General features: G+C 40.1%; 1 protein-coding gene across 2 annotated transcripts in view; it reads right to left on the bottom strand.

The window, feature by feature from the left end:
- stx7l (syntaxin 7-like) overlaps positions 1–13,411 on the bottom strand; it is a 46,381-nt gene that overhangs the window by 30,622 nt on the left and 2,348 nt on the right. The window contains exon 2 of one of the 2 annotated variants that reach the window (XM_072251509.1): positions 3,096–3,157. The exons of the other annotated variant lie outside the window; for it this stretch is intronic. The gene's annotated coding sequence lies outside the window, so the exon portion shown is untranslated. The remainder of the gene's footprint in view (positions 1–3,095; positions 3,158–13,411) is intronic. 2 annotated transcript variants of the gene reach the window in all.

Below are 13,411 nucleotides of genomic sequence, written 5' to 3'. Positions count from 1 at the left end.
TAGATTTCATGTTTTTCCACATTTCTGGCTGTGTCCTAAATTGCCATAAGGCTAGTGGCATGTTTTGTATCCACAGAATTAGTAATATTTTCATTTGTAGAATCACTCCAGATTATTACTTTGTAGTCACAGGGGATTTCCTTGGTGGCAAGCAAAAATAAGCTGCTTCCTTAAACTTGGTCACAAGTAATTCTACCTTACCTAAGTGTATCTGGCAACTATTTATGCAATTCTGATTTAAAGTTGAATATATTAAATAACTTGGATATTAGCTGTATCCTTTTGAATATGAAGCTTTGTGAAACTGCATAAGACAATCTCTCACTTAATTATGAGTAGATTCAATAAAATGCCGCTTGAAGAAAAAAAAACTTGTATCCATGCTCTTATTAAAGAATAGCATCTCAGAACAGAATTTCTTCATACATTATCTGGATTGCAGTAAAGAATCTAGACCTGAGCTGCACCACTACTGGTTTCACAATTGAGCCCAATGTCAAAGCACTAAAGTGCTGAATGGAGGGGCTGATTGCTGCTCACATCTAGCCTCCAGTCCTAATGATCTTCCAATTTAGTGCCGCTCATTCAGTGCTCAAAAAGAAATGTCTCTACTGTATTAGAAAAGCAAAATGTAAACTAAGTGCAGAATAGCTCTATTCAGTCTGCAAGCGTAACCTTATGTTTCCAATTGCCTATATATAAAGAGGCAAAATTAAAATTGAATATTGGACCACTGAAGATGATGCTGACGAACTAGAAATGGGAACAAAGGAAAGGTGGATAAACTGAATAAGTATTTGTGGAAAACACCAGCAATGTGCCAGAAGTCCGAGAGTCAGAAGTGTAGTTATTAATACTAAGAACATGCTTGGGAAGTTAAAAGGTCTGAAAGTGGATAGGTTGCCTGCAGCTGAAGGGATTGTTGCAGCATTAGTAGTGATCAATCAAGAATCACTCAGGAATGTTTCACTCAGGCTTTAAGGTAAGGGGCGGGAAGTTCAAGAGGGATATTAGAGGAAGGTTTTTTACTCAGAGAGTGGTTGGTGCGTGGAATGCACTGCCTGAGTCAGTGGCGGAGTCAGATACACTAGTGAAGTTTAAGAGACTACTAGACAGGTATATGGAGAAATTTAAGGTGGGGGGTTATATGGGAGGCAGGGTTTGAGGGTTGGCACAACATTGTGGGTCGAAGGGCCTGTAATGTGCTGTACTATTCTATGTTCTATGTCCTAATGTGTCCAGAAGACTGGAAAATGACAGATGTCACTTTTCTCTAAGAAGGAATAAAAGCAAAATGCAAAAGATAGGAAATTATAGACTAGGTTAGCCTGACTTCAGTGCTTGGTAAAATTTTACAGTCCATTACTAAAGATGATATTTTGGGGTACTTGAAAGTACGTGATAAAATAGGCCAGTAAGTATGGTTTCCATATGCAGAGATGTTGCCTGATAAATCTGTTGGAATTCTTTGGGGAAGTAACAGGCAGGAGAGTCAGCGGATGTCCTGACGAAGGGTCTCGGCCCGAAACGTCGACTGTACTTCTTCCTATAGATGCTGTCTGGCCTGCTGTGTTCCACCAGCATTTTGTGTGCGTTGCCTGAATTTCCAGCATCTGCAGATTTTCTCGTGGATGTTCTTTACGTGGATTTTCAAAAAGCCTCTGATAAGGTGCCACACATGTGGCTGTTAAACAAGATAGGAGCCCATAGCATTACAGGAAATGTACTACAATGGATGGAAGATTCACTGGTGGAAGGAGAGGAGCGGGAATAATGGGGGCTTCTTCTGGTTGGCTGCCAATAACTAGCAATGTTTTGCCGGGGTCGGTGTTGGATCAACTAATTTTTTCAGTTATATGTTAATACTCTGGATGACAGAATTGGTTAGTTCTGGCCAGGTTGTAGATAATACAAGGATGAGTGAAGGGGCAGGCAGTGTTGAGGAAGAAGGTTGCCTGAAGGACCTGGACATATTGGGAGAATGGCCAAAAGAGTGGCAGATGGAATACAGTACACTGTACAGTAGTGTATGGGCATGCATATTGGCAGAAGGAATAAAGGCATAGATTGTTTTATCAACACACACAAAATGCTGGAGGAACTCAGCATGCCATGAAGCATCTACAGAAATGAGTAAACAGTTGACATTTTGGGCTGAGTCCCTTTATCAGGATCAGAGAAAAAAAGTCCTGATGCAAGGTCTCGGCCCAAAACATCGACTGTTTACTCTTTTCCATAGATACTGCCTGGACTGCTGAGTTCCTTCAGGATTTTGTGTGTGTTGCTTGTATTTTCAGCATCTGCAGATTCTCTCTCGTTTGTGAAGAGACTGTTTTATATTTGGCTGGTGATAGAATTCAGAAGTGCAAACAGACTTGAGAGTTCCAGTGTAGGATTCCCTAAAGGATAACTTGCAGGTTGAGTCAGTGGTATAGAAGGCAAGTGAAATGTTATTCATTTCAAGAGGACTAGAATATAAAAGCAAGGATGTAATGCCAATACTTTAAAGCATTGGTCAGACCACAAAATAAAAGGATATGCCTTGAGAACAGAGATAATGGGAACTTCTTTAGTGAGAGGGTGGTGAATCTCTGGAACCTATTACCATAGATGACTATGCAGGCCAAGTCTTCGGATATATTTAAAGCAATAGGTTCTTGATTAGCAAGATTGTCAAAAGTTACAGTGAGAAGGCAGGAGAATGGGGTAGAGAAGGAACAATAAATCAGCCACGATAGAATGGCAAAGCAGACTCAATGGGCCAAATTCCTTAGTTCTGCTCCTACATCTTATGCCCATCTCATAATCCTGACTTTAGCTTTTTCACTCCCCTTCTCTCCAGAGCTTTGATCTACATTATTTCCATCTGTTAGTCCTCTGAAAATTTATCAAATATGAACAAGAATCCATCACCTTTCCGTAGATCGCATCAACAGCATTTGTGTCATCATGATTCTCTTGATTTTCATCCAGTCGTACATACGCCTTTTGTGCTTTCTGCACATCACACCTCTCTGCATTTTAAAACAATGTTGTTTTCTTTCTTTTCTAGTTCTAACAAAGGATCATTGGTCTGAAATGTTACCTCTATTTACCTTTCCACAGATATTTCCTGATATTCCACATCTTCTGTTGTATTTTCATTTTTTTCTTGTGTCTGAGTTCCAAACGTATGGTAAAAGACAATGTTTAAATTAATTAAAAACATTAAGTTTAAATAAAATGTTTGTATTTTAAGATTTTTATTCAAGTTAATTTTTAAAATATTTTAGTGTAATTTAAATCTATTTGAATTACTTTTAAATGTCTGATCATTTGAGACATTTAAGACACTTTAAAAGGCCTTTGACAGTGGCAAGCTGTCTAAAGATTTCAGGGCCTACATGCCTACTAAAGTCTGCTTCACCTCAAGGCAGACGGGGTGGCACGATAGCGTAGTGGTTAGCACAACGCTTTACAGTACAGGTGACCCAGGTTCATTTCTCACCCGCTGCCTGCAAAGAGTTTGTATGTTCTACCCTTGACAGTGTGGGCTTCCTCCAGGTGCTCCGGTTTCATCCCACAGTTCAATGACATGCCAGTTGGCAGGTTAATTGATCATCGTAAATTGTCCTATGATTAGGCTCAGATTAAATCGGGGGATCACTGGGGCAGTGTGGCTCAATAAATACATTTGTATCTCAAAAATACATAAATATAGTCGGCGCAGGTAGGTGGATCTGTGTCAAAAACTGATATGATCATGCCTATTGATTTAGCTTGTTTTGGAAGAAAAACTAAAATAGACTATTGTTCTCCCACAATTATCAAACCAATGAAGGTTTATTTAAATAAAATGCAGTTGTAGTGAAAATCTATTAATTTATTGGCTGCTTAATAAATGTTTTATTAGCTACAATGAAGTGTGGTAAATTAATTTGGAGACCACCTTTCAGAGATTTGTAAAACCAGTATTTGATTAAAGAAACAAATTGAAAATAATCTGTTAAATAAACAAGCCATTTTTAAAATGGAAATAATTCTTACATAACCTCGCTCTTCCATTGACAACTAATTCAAACAAAGGGTTATGTAGGAAATCAAGCACCTTCTTAACTGGGGAAGAGCTGTTTTGCTAAAAGCAATAAAACAAGAACAATAAAAAATCAAGAGAGAAGTAGGATGATGTCTATTTAGTTGGGAACAACAGTTAATTGTTCAGGCACAGGAGTGAAATGTCATAGATGTTGATACCCAGATCCCCTTAACCAAAGTAGTAGACGTCTAATGCCCTAATTTTATCTCAAATTCAAGGGTGATTTATTTCTGCTCAGTTTACTGCACGTAGGAGTTGGCTGATGTCCTGTAGTAAGATGTGCAAACTCTGCCATTGGTGTAGAAGAAACTTGATGGGCCAGGTGTGTAAGATGGGAAGTAATATGTTCCTTCCACATTTTAATTGGTTTTCAGCATCATCCTGAAGGCCTGTTTCAGAAATTTGTTCTCTGGCATGTCAGTGATGTAGCCTACCCATCAGACTTGGCCCAGAATGGTTAAAGTCTCAGTTTGGGGACACTAGTTTGGAAAGGATGCTGACATTGGTTTGTTTAATCACTCAGCTGGCTTACTTGTCTTATTTTTATCCTTGTAAATCAAACCCTTCTTGGCCTGGTAACAACCTATTTCAAAGAAACAGCTGGCTCAGATTATGTGAGAAAGCAAAATAAAAAAATTCACCTGTTTTGAGAAGAATATTTGAAAAGGGATTTGTTATTTTGAAGACAGCTTAAACCAATTAGAGAATAAGTGAGAATATCCATGCAGCTAACTATACTGATGTTACTTCCCCTTTTTGCTTTTGAAAGCTGTTTCATACACATTGCAAGATTTGCTACCTTCCGCACAACTGCAGAAACTAAAAGTACTTATTGTACACAGAAAAGTATGGTTGCATAATGTTTCTTCCATTCACCCTGAAATAGTCACTTCTAATTTTACAATATCACCTGGTCTGGACCCTGGTAACAGATTGTTTCTCCAAATGCAATTTGTGACATCATACAAACTACTGAACATAAGGAAATACAATTGAATTTATACAACTAGCACCTATTTTCTTTCTTTGAGCCCTTGCATCATATGCAAATCTAAGTCTATTGCTTTTCTTTGGTCAGACCTCTGTACCCACATATCAATACAAATGTTTATTAAGAAGCTGAGGTGACCTTGGTTTTGGGACGTGCAATGACATTTTCCTTTAGTCTTACAGACCAGCTTCACTCCAGCAGAAAACTGGATAGATGTCAGATGCGTAAAATACTTCCACTGACGTGAGTGAACTTGGCCTTTTCTCCTTGGAGCGAAGAAGGATGAGAGGTGACCTGATACAGGTGATGAGAGGCACCGATCGTGTGGACAGTCAGAGGCTTTTTCCCAGGGCTGAAATGGTTGCCACAGGAGGACACAGGTTTAAGGTGCTAGGGAGTACATACAGAGGAGATGTCAGGGGTAAGTTTGTTTGTTTGTTTTTCTTTTGCACAGAGTGGTGAGTGCGTAGAATGGGCTGCCGGCAACGGTGGTGGAGGCGGATACGATAGGGTCTTTTAAGAGACTTTTGGATAGGTACATGGAGCTTAGATAAATAGAGGGCTATGGGTAAGCCTAGTAATTTCTAAAGCAGGGACATATTCGGCACAACTTTGTGGGCTGAAAGGCCTGCATTGTGCTGTAGGTTTTCTATGTTTCTATGTTTTTATTAGTTACCTCAAACTGAAACAATTGAATATCTAATTACATAGTCTATTGTGATATTAACTCACTGTATCCTCTCGCCACAAGCACTACCTGATCTGTTGGGGAATTCCAAAACATACCTCTTTTCTCCTTCCCTCTAGCTTCTTTAATGTATAAATCCAGGTGGCTCCTTAGACACTAGCACGACATGGATAATCCTGGCCTTGTCCTACAAGAAATATTTCCTTTCTCCTATCCACTCAGTCTCTCAACTTATGGCAAAATCTGAATTCCTCAAACTGAAAAGTCTTTCTAGAGGTGCTAACCTGACCTGTTTGATTCCCAATTACGTTCATTTGGTTCCATTCGGCAGATGTTTGTATGCGAAAACAACACACTCTCATCAGTCACGGGAAAAGATGAGTCGCAAAGGAAAAGATTCCTATTGTTCAAAACACATTAAAAATACAATATCTGCAATAATCCTGGGAATCTCTGCCTTAATTGTAGAAGAATTTTTACTTCTACCCTGGCCCCAGTTATGGCAGATCCCAAGTGACCAAAATGAAAGCAAGTTATCCTCAATCCTGAGGGCTTGCCTTATATAAAAAAAATGAATAATTTGCTGTTTGTAAGAGTGATAATGAATTGCATGTAGTACTGAAAGATAATTGATGTTTATATCCAATGAAATGATCAACTCTTGGTTTCCACATTCTAAAATAAACTAACGGAAAACACATGAACCAAGGTCATTTTGCAGGCAATGACTGGCAACCACATATCAATTTGTGATTCTTGGAACAATCTGACCCATTTATAAATTCATAGTAAAATTCCATCGTTTTAGCAATAGAAACAGCAAATTTTCCATTTAATAATCACTGATATTTTTGTTCAGAATTATCAAATGGCAGCTTTGCAACTTCCCTGCACCTTCTAATTAATATTTTCAACTAAGATTATCATCCTGCAAATATGTGCTTAAAACATTTTGTAGCTTAGGCTCAAGCCTCATAAGAAAATATTGTCTATAATTGTTTATTTTTCTTTTCTACAATCTAATCAGTCATAACATCATCAAAAAGGTCTTTCAGCTTAACTTATCCCTGCTGACCACAGTGCCCACAACGCTGGTCCTATATCCCTCTAAACCCCTCCTATCCACTTATTTATGGTTGTTTAAATTTTTTTTAATTGTACCTGCTTCAATCACTTTTTCTGGCAACTCATTTTCTTTGTGAAAATAGTTGCCCAAGTCTCTCTTAAATCTTTCACTTCTCTCTCACTTATGTTCTCTATTTATTACGTCTTCTTGTCTTTAATTCTCTTTTGAAAGGAAAAAGGCCACATGGGTTTGTCCTATTGTGTCCTTCATGATTTTGTACACGTCTATGAGGTCAGCCTTCTATCTCTGTTGTTCAAGAAAATAAAGTCCTTGCCGGCCCAACTCCTTTCGACAAACTCAGGCCCTTGAACCCTGGCATCATCTTTGTCAATCTTCTCTGCATTCTCTCCATTTTAATTATGTCTTTCCTGTAATAGGGCAACCAAAATTGTACACAACACTCAAGTGTGATCTCACCAAGGTCTCGTACAATTGGATTATATTGCCCCAACTTCTATACTCAACGCGCTGACAGAAGGCCAGGTGCCAAACTCCTCCTTCACCATCCTATCCACCCATGACACCACTTTTAGTGAGCTATATACTCCTAGGTCCCTCTGTTCCACAACACTCTCCAGGGTTGGATCATTCACTATACAATGGCTAACACGGTTTGACTTGCTAACGAGCAAAAATTCACACTTATCCAAATCAAAAACCATTTGCCAATCAATGGCCCATTTACCGTTAATAAAGATCCCCTATAATTTTCAATAACCTTCTTCACTGTCCATTTTAGTGTCATCCACAAACTTACTAACCATTCCTTGCACACATACATCCAAAATGTCTATATCAAGTTCCTAGCACCAACTCATGATACACTAGTCACAGGCCTCAAGTCCAAGAAACAATGTCCAACAATCACTCTGCTTCTTCCCATTGAGCCAATTGTGAAACTGAAAGTAACACTGATCAGCAAATACTGACAAGCATATTCAAAAAATTCACTGCCCACACTGTTCTATGTTGGTAGAATACCTGATAAAAATCAGAATTTTGAAAAGAAATTTTTTGAACCAGACAGGTTTGTTTTAGAAAGCAGGAAGAAAACAGACAAAAAAAAGTATCACCACTATACTGCTTCTATCCAGCCACCTGTATGAGTAGATTTAGTTGGGGTATTTGGAGCTATGATTGATTGGGAGCAATCGGAGGGAGGAGAAGATTGTGGCGCGACGCAGCGCACGCGGCCGTTCCAAATTGATATCGATATGTTTAACTAGGGGCTGTGTATCAATCCGGATTTGATGGAGGGACAGCCGTGAAGCGCAGAGGAACATCTGGAGTAACTTCTGAAATGCCTGCTTCGCTGCCACTGCTACTGTGCGATCGAGAATCTCCGGAGACGAAGGCCCCAATTCCTCGGCTTTGCGCATTGCCTGTTGCCGGGGCCGGGGTCAAAACGCTCAGCAGAGATGGTGCTCAGTGCATCGGTGTTAGAGAGCTGGTAAGAGGCTCGGAGTTTTTCGGACGGACTCAGAGTCGGCTTGTGGTTGGATGCTTCTGGGATGCTGCATTGGCAACTTTGCGGCGCTGGAGGTTTACCACCTGTGTGAGAAGATGGGACTTTCGAGAGACTCTGAGATTTTTACTGTGCCATGATCTGTTCTTATCAGGTATTGATAATACCACGGTATTGCTTTGCACTGTTGTAACTACATGTTATAATTATATGGTTTTTGTTAGTTTTTAAGTCGGTTTGTCATGTGTTTTTGTGGTATCATTCCGGAAAAACATTTTAATCACTTCTTAATGCATGCATTACTAAATGACAATAAAAGGGGACTGTGTGTCCTCATAATCATAATAATCAATATACAGATGGAAATAACCGTCCTCAGGTCTATTTACTTTTCAAAGGGAAAAGAATGACTTATGCAAAACTTTAAGGAAAGTCCCTTTAACTACATGAATGAAATAGAGATAAATGACAACAGCTGCAATAGAAAGAGTCAATATTTATTTGCAAACTAAGTCACAGCATGTGCTATCACACAAATTTCAAAACCATAGAAACTACAGCACAGAAACAGGCCTTTTGGCCCTTCTTGGCTGTGCCAAACCATTTTCTGCCTAGTCCCACTGACCTGCACACGGACCATATCCCTCCATACACCTCCCATCCATGTATCTGTCCAATTTATTCTTAAATGTTAAAAAAGAACCAGCATTTACCACCTCGTCTGGCAGCTCATTCCATACTCCCACCACTCTCTGTGTGAAGAAGCCCCCTCTAATGTTCCCTTTAAACTTTTCCCCCCTCACCCTTAACCCATGTCCTCTGGTTTTTTTCTTCCCTTGCCTCAGTGGAAAAAGCCTGCTTGCATTCACTCTATCAATACCCATCATAATTTTATATACCTCTATCAAATCTCCCCTCATCCTTCTACGCTCCAGGGAATAAAGTCCTAACTTATTCAACCTTTCTCTGTAATTGAGTTTCTCAAGTCCTGGCAACATCCTTGTAAACCTTCTCTGCACTCTTTCAACCTTATTAATATCCTTCCTGTAATTTAGTGACCAAAACTGAACACAATACTCCAGATACGGCCTCACCAATGCCTTATACAACCTCATCATAACATTCCAGCTCTTATACTCAATACTTTGATTAATAAAGGCCAATGTACCAAAAGCTCTCTTTACGACCCTATCTACTTGTGACACCACTTTTAGGGAATTTTGTATCTGTATTCCCAGATCCCTCTGTTCCACTGCACTCCTCAGTGCCTTACCATTAACCCTGTATGTTCTACCTTGGTTTGTCCTTCCAACGTGCAATACCTCACACTTGTCTGTATTAAACTCCATCTGCCATTTTTCAGCCCATTTTTCCAGCTGGTCCAAGTCCCTCTGCAGGCTCTGAAAACCTTCCTCACTGTCTACTACACCTCCAAACTTTGTATCATCAGCAAATTTGCTGATCCAATTTACATTATCATCCAGATCATTGATATAGATGACAAATAACAATGGACCCAGCACCGATCCCTGTGCCACACCACTAGTCACAGGCCTCCACTTGGAGAAGCAATTCTCTACTACCACTCTTTGGCTTCTTCCATTGAGCCAATGTCTAATCCAATTTACCACCTCTCCATGTATACCTAGCGACTGAATTTTCCTAACTAACCTCCCATGCGGGACCTTGTCAAAGGCCTTACTGAAGTCCATGTAGACAATATCCACTTTCATGGTAACCTCCTCGAAAAACTCCAATAGATTGGTCAAACATGACCTACCACGCACAAAGCCATGTTGACTCTCCCTAATAAGTCCCTGCCTATCCAAATGCTTGTAGATTCTGTCTCTTAGTAATCCCTCCAATAACTTACCTACTACTGACGTTAAACTTACTGGCCTATAATTTCCTGGATTACTTTTCGATCCTTTTTTAAAACAACGGAACAACATGAGCCACTCTCCAATCCTCCGGCACCTCACCTGTAGACAGCGACATTTTAAATATCTCTGCTAGGGCTCCTGCAATTTCAACACTAGTCTCCTTCAAGGTTCGAGGGAAGACCCTGTCAGGTCCCGGGGATTTATCCACTTTAATTTTCCTCAAGACAGCAAGGACCTCCTCCTTTTCGATCTGTACAGTTTCCATGATCTCACTACTTGTTTCCCTTAATTCCATAGACTTCATGCCAGTTTCCTTAGTAAATACAGATGCAAAAAACCTATTTAAGATCTCCCCCATTTCCCTTGGTTCCGCACATAGCTGACCACTCTGATCTTCAAGAGGACCAATTTTAAGCTGAAAGGTTGCTGGAGAATTTTTTTTTCCAAAGTTGTAACTACATGAACTATGAAGATTAGAAGCCTTAAGTTTTGTTTTAGCACTTGCCTTCTTTCAATGTTGGAAGGCTCTCTCTTCAATAAAAATACAGTATACGAACAGGTTTCAAAAGAAGCCGTTACTTACAGTGCCTTGCAAAAGTATTCAGCCCCCACAACTATTTTGACATTTACTGTCTCATTTTCAATTTAAAATATATTGAAATAGAATATTTGAGCTAATCTACAAAACATTGTGCATCATGTCAAATCAAAGAAAAATTTCAAAACCTGTCAACAATTTACTAAATATTAAAAACCCAAACTGTGAGGCTGAAAATGGATTCATTCCCTTTATAACTACTACACTAACTTTCCTCATATTTCCTTACCAGCTTACTTTATTTGTTGATGTAGAAAATTAAAGGATCACTTGAACAAATACATGCTCTTATAAAGTCCAACAATATAGTAGATTTTCAACAGACCAAACTAAAATGAAGACAAAAAAGCATTCAAGGCAAGTCAGGGAAATGATAATGGAGAAGCACAAATCTGCAGAAGGGTACAAGACCATTTCAAAGGCACTGAACATAGCTTGGAGCACAGTGCAGTCCATCGAGAAAAGGTGGAAAAAATATGAAACCACAGCCACACTGCTTAAAGTCAGGTGCGTCCCTTAAACAGTCACCATAGAAGAATGACACAACTGGGACTGCAGCTGTTTACAATATACATTAATGATTTAGATGAAGGGATTAAAAGTAACATTAGCAAATTTGCAGATGACACAAAGCTGGGTGGCGGTGTGAAATGTGAGGAGGATGTTATGAGAATGCAGGGTGACTTGGACAAGCTGGGTGTGTGGGCGGATGCACGGCAGATGCAGTTTAATGTGGATAAATGTGAGGTTATCCAGTTTGGTGGTAAGAACAGGAAGGCAGATTATTATCTAAATGGAGTCAAGTTAGAAAAAGGGGAAGTACAATGAGATCTAGATGTTCTTGTACATCAGTCACTGAAAGCAAGCATGCAGGTACAGCAGGCAGTGAAGAAAGCTAATGGCATGCTGGCCTTCATAACAAGGAGAATTGAGTATAAGACCAAAGAGGTCCTTCTGCAGCTGTACAGGGCCCTGGTGAGACCACACCTGGAGTATTGTGTGCAGTTTTGGTCTCCAAATTTGAGGAAGGACATTCATGCTATTGAGGGAGTGCAGCGTGGGTTCACAAGGTTAATTCCCGGGATGGCAGGACTGTCATATGTTGAAAGATTGGAGCGACTGGGCTCGTATACACTGGAATTTAGAAGGATGAGAGGGGATCTGATTGAAACATATAAGATTATTAAGGGATTGGACACGCTGGAGGCAGGAAGCATGTTCCCGCTGATGGGTGAGTCCAGAATCAGAGGCCACAGTTTAAGAATAAGGGGTAGGCCATTTAGAACAGAGTTGAGGAAAAAATTTTCACCCAGAAAGTGGTGGATATGTGGAATGCTCTGCCCTAGAAGGCAGTGGAGGCCAAGTCTCTGGATGTTTTCAAGAAAGAGATGGATAGAGCTCTTAAAGATAGTGGAATCAAAGGTTATGGGGATAAGGCAGGAACTGGATACTGATTGTGGATGATCAGCCATGATCACAGTGAATGGCGGTGCTGGCTCGAAGGGCCGAATGGCCTACTTCTGCACCTATTGTCTATTGTTTGTTATGTAAGAGTGGCTACTGTAATTCCAAAAGTCACTGAGTGAGCTGCAAATGGAGATAAAGTTCATGGTTCCACAATCTCTATGGCCTTGTACAAAACAAACATTTCTGGAAGTGTGGCAAGGAAGAAGCCCTGGCTAAAATAAAGCATATCCTTCCCTGTAAAGACTTTGCAAACTTTCGCTTAGAAGGTAGATACCTTATTGATCCCAGGAGAAATTATAGTGTCACAGTAGCATTACAAGTGCACTGATATATAAATATTAGAATTCAAGTAGAAAGACTAAAAAATAAGTTACCTCAAACAGTCTAACAAGAGGGTGTCATCACTTCCCCGGCAAAAGGTTGACTCATTATACAGCCTAATGACCAAGGGTAAGAATTACCTCAAGCGCTCTTTGGAACTGCGCAGTTGTCTTAGTCTCTTACTAAAAGTGCTCCTCTGTTCAGCCAAGGTGGCATGCAGAGGGTGAGAAACATTGTCCAGAGTTGTCAGTATTTTCCATATGGTCCCTTGTTCTACCATAGTGTGTCCAGTTTGACTCCTATAACACAGCCAACCTTTCTACTCAGTTTATTGAGCCTGCATACTCTAAAAGACCTCAGACAGAAGGACTCCTGCCCTTCTTGTACACAGCCTCCGTATTGGTGCTCCACTCAAGTCTGTCACCCAGGCGCACCCCCGGGTACTTATAGGACCTCACCACAGCCTGTAAAGATGTCTTGTAGTCAGATGAAATTGAAGTGGAACTTTTTAGCCTCAACACTAAGCAGTAGATAGAGCATAAATCTAATACTGCATATCAGCTAGGTAACACAATCCCTACTGTAAAGTATGGTGGAGGTAGCATCATGCTATGGGAATGCTTTACAGCAGGAGGGACTGGAATTCTGGCCTGGATTGATGAGAAGATGAATGCTGCTAAATACAGAGAGATCCTGCATAAAAACCTGCTCGCCACTGCCAGAAAGCTTAAACCCGGGAGAAAGTTCATCTTTCAGCAGGACAATGACCCAAAGCACACTGCCAGAGCAACCACGGA

The sequence above is a fragment of the Mobula birostris genome, chromosome 2 (assembly GCF_030028105.1).
Source record: "Mobula birostris isolate sMobBir1 chromosome 2, sMobBir1.hap1, whole genome shotgun sequence".
NCBI classification, from domain to species: domain Eukaryota; kingdom Metazoa; phylum Chordata; class Chondrichthyes; order Myliobatiformes; family Myliobatidae; genus Mobula; species Mobula birostris.
The sequence above is the reverse complement of the archived record's forward strand: the minus strand, read 5'-3'. Positions and strand labels throughout refer to the sequence as shown.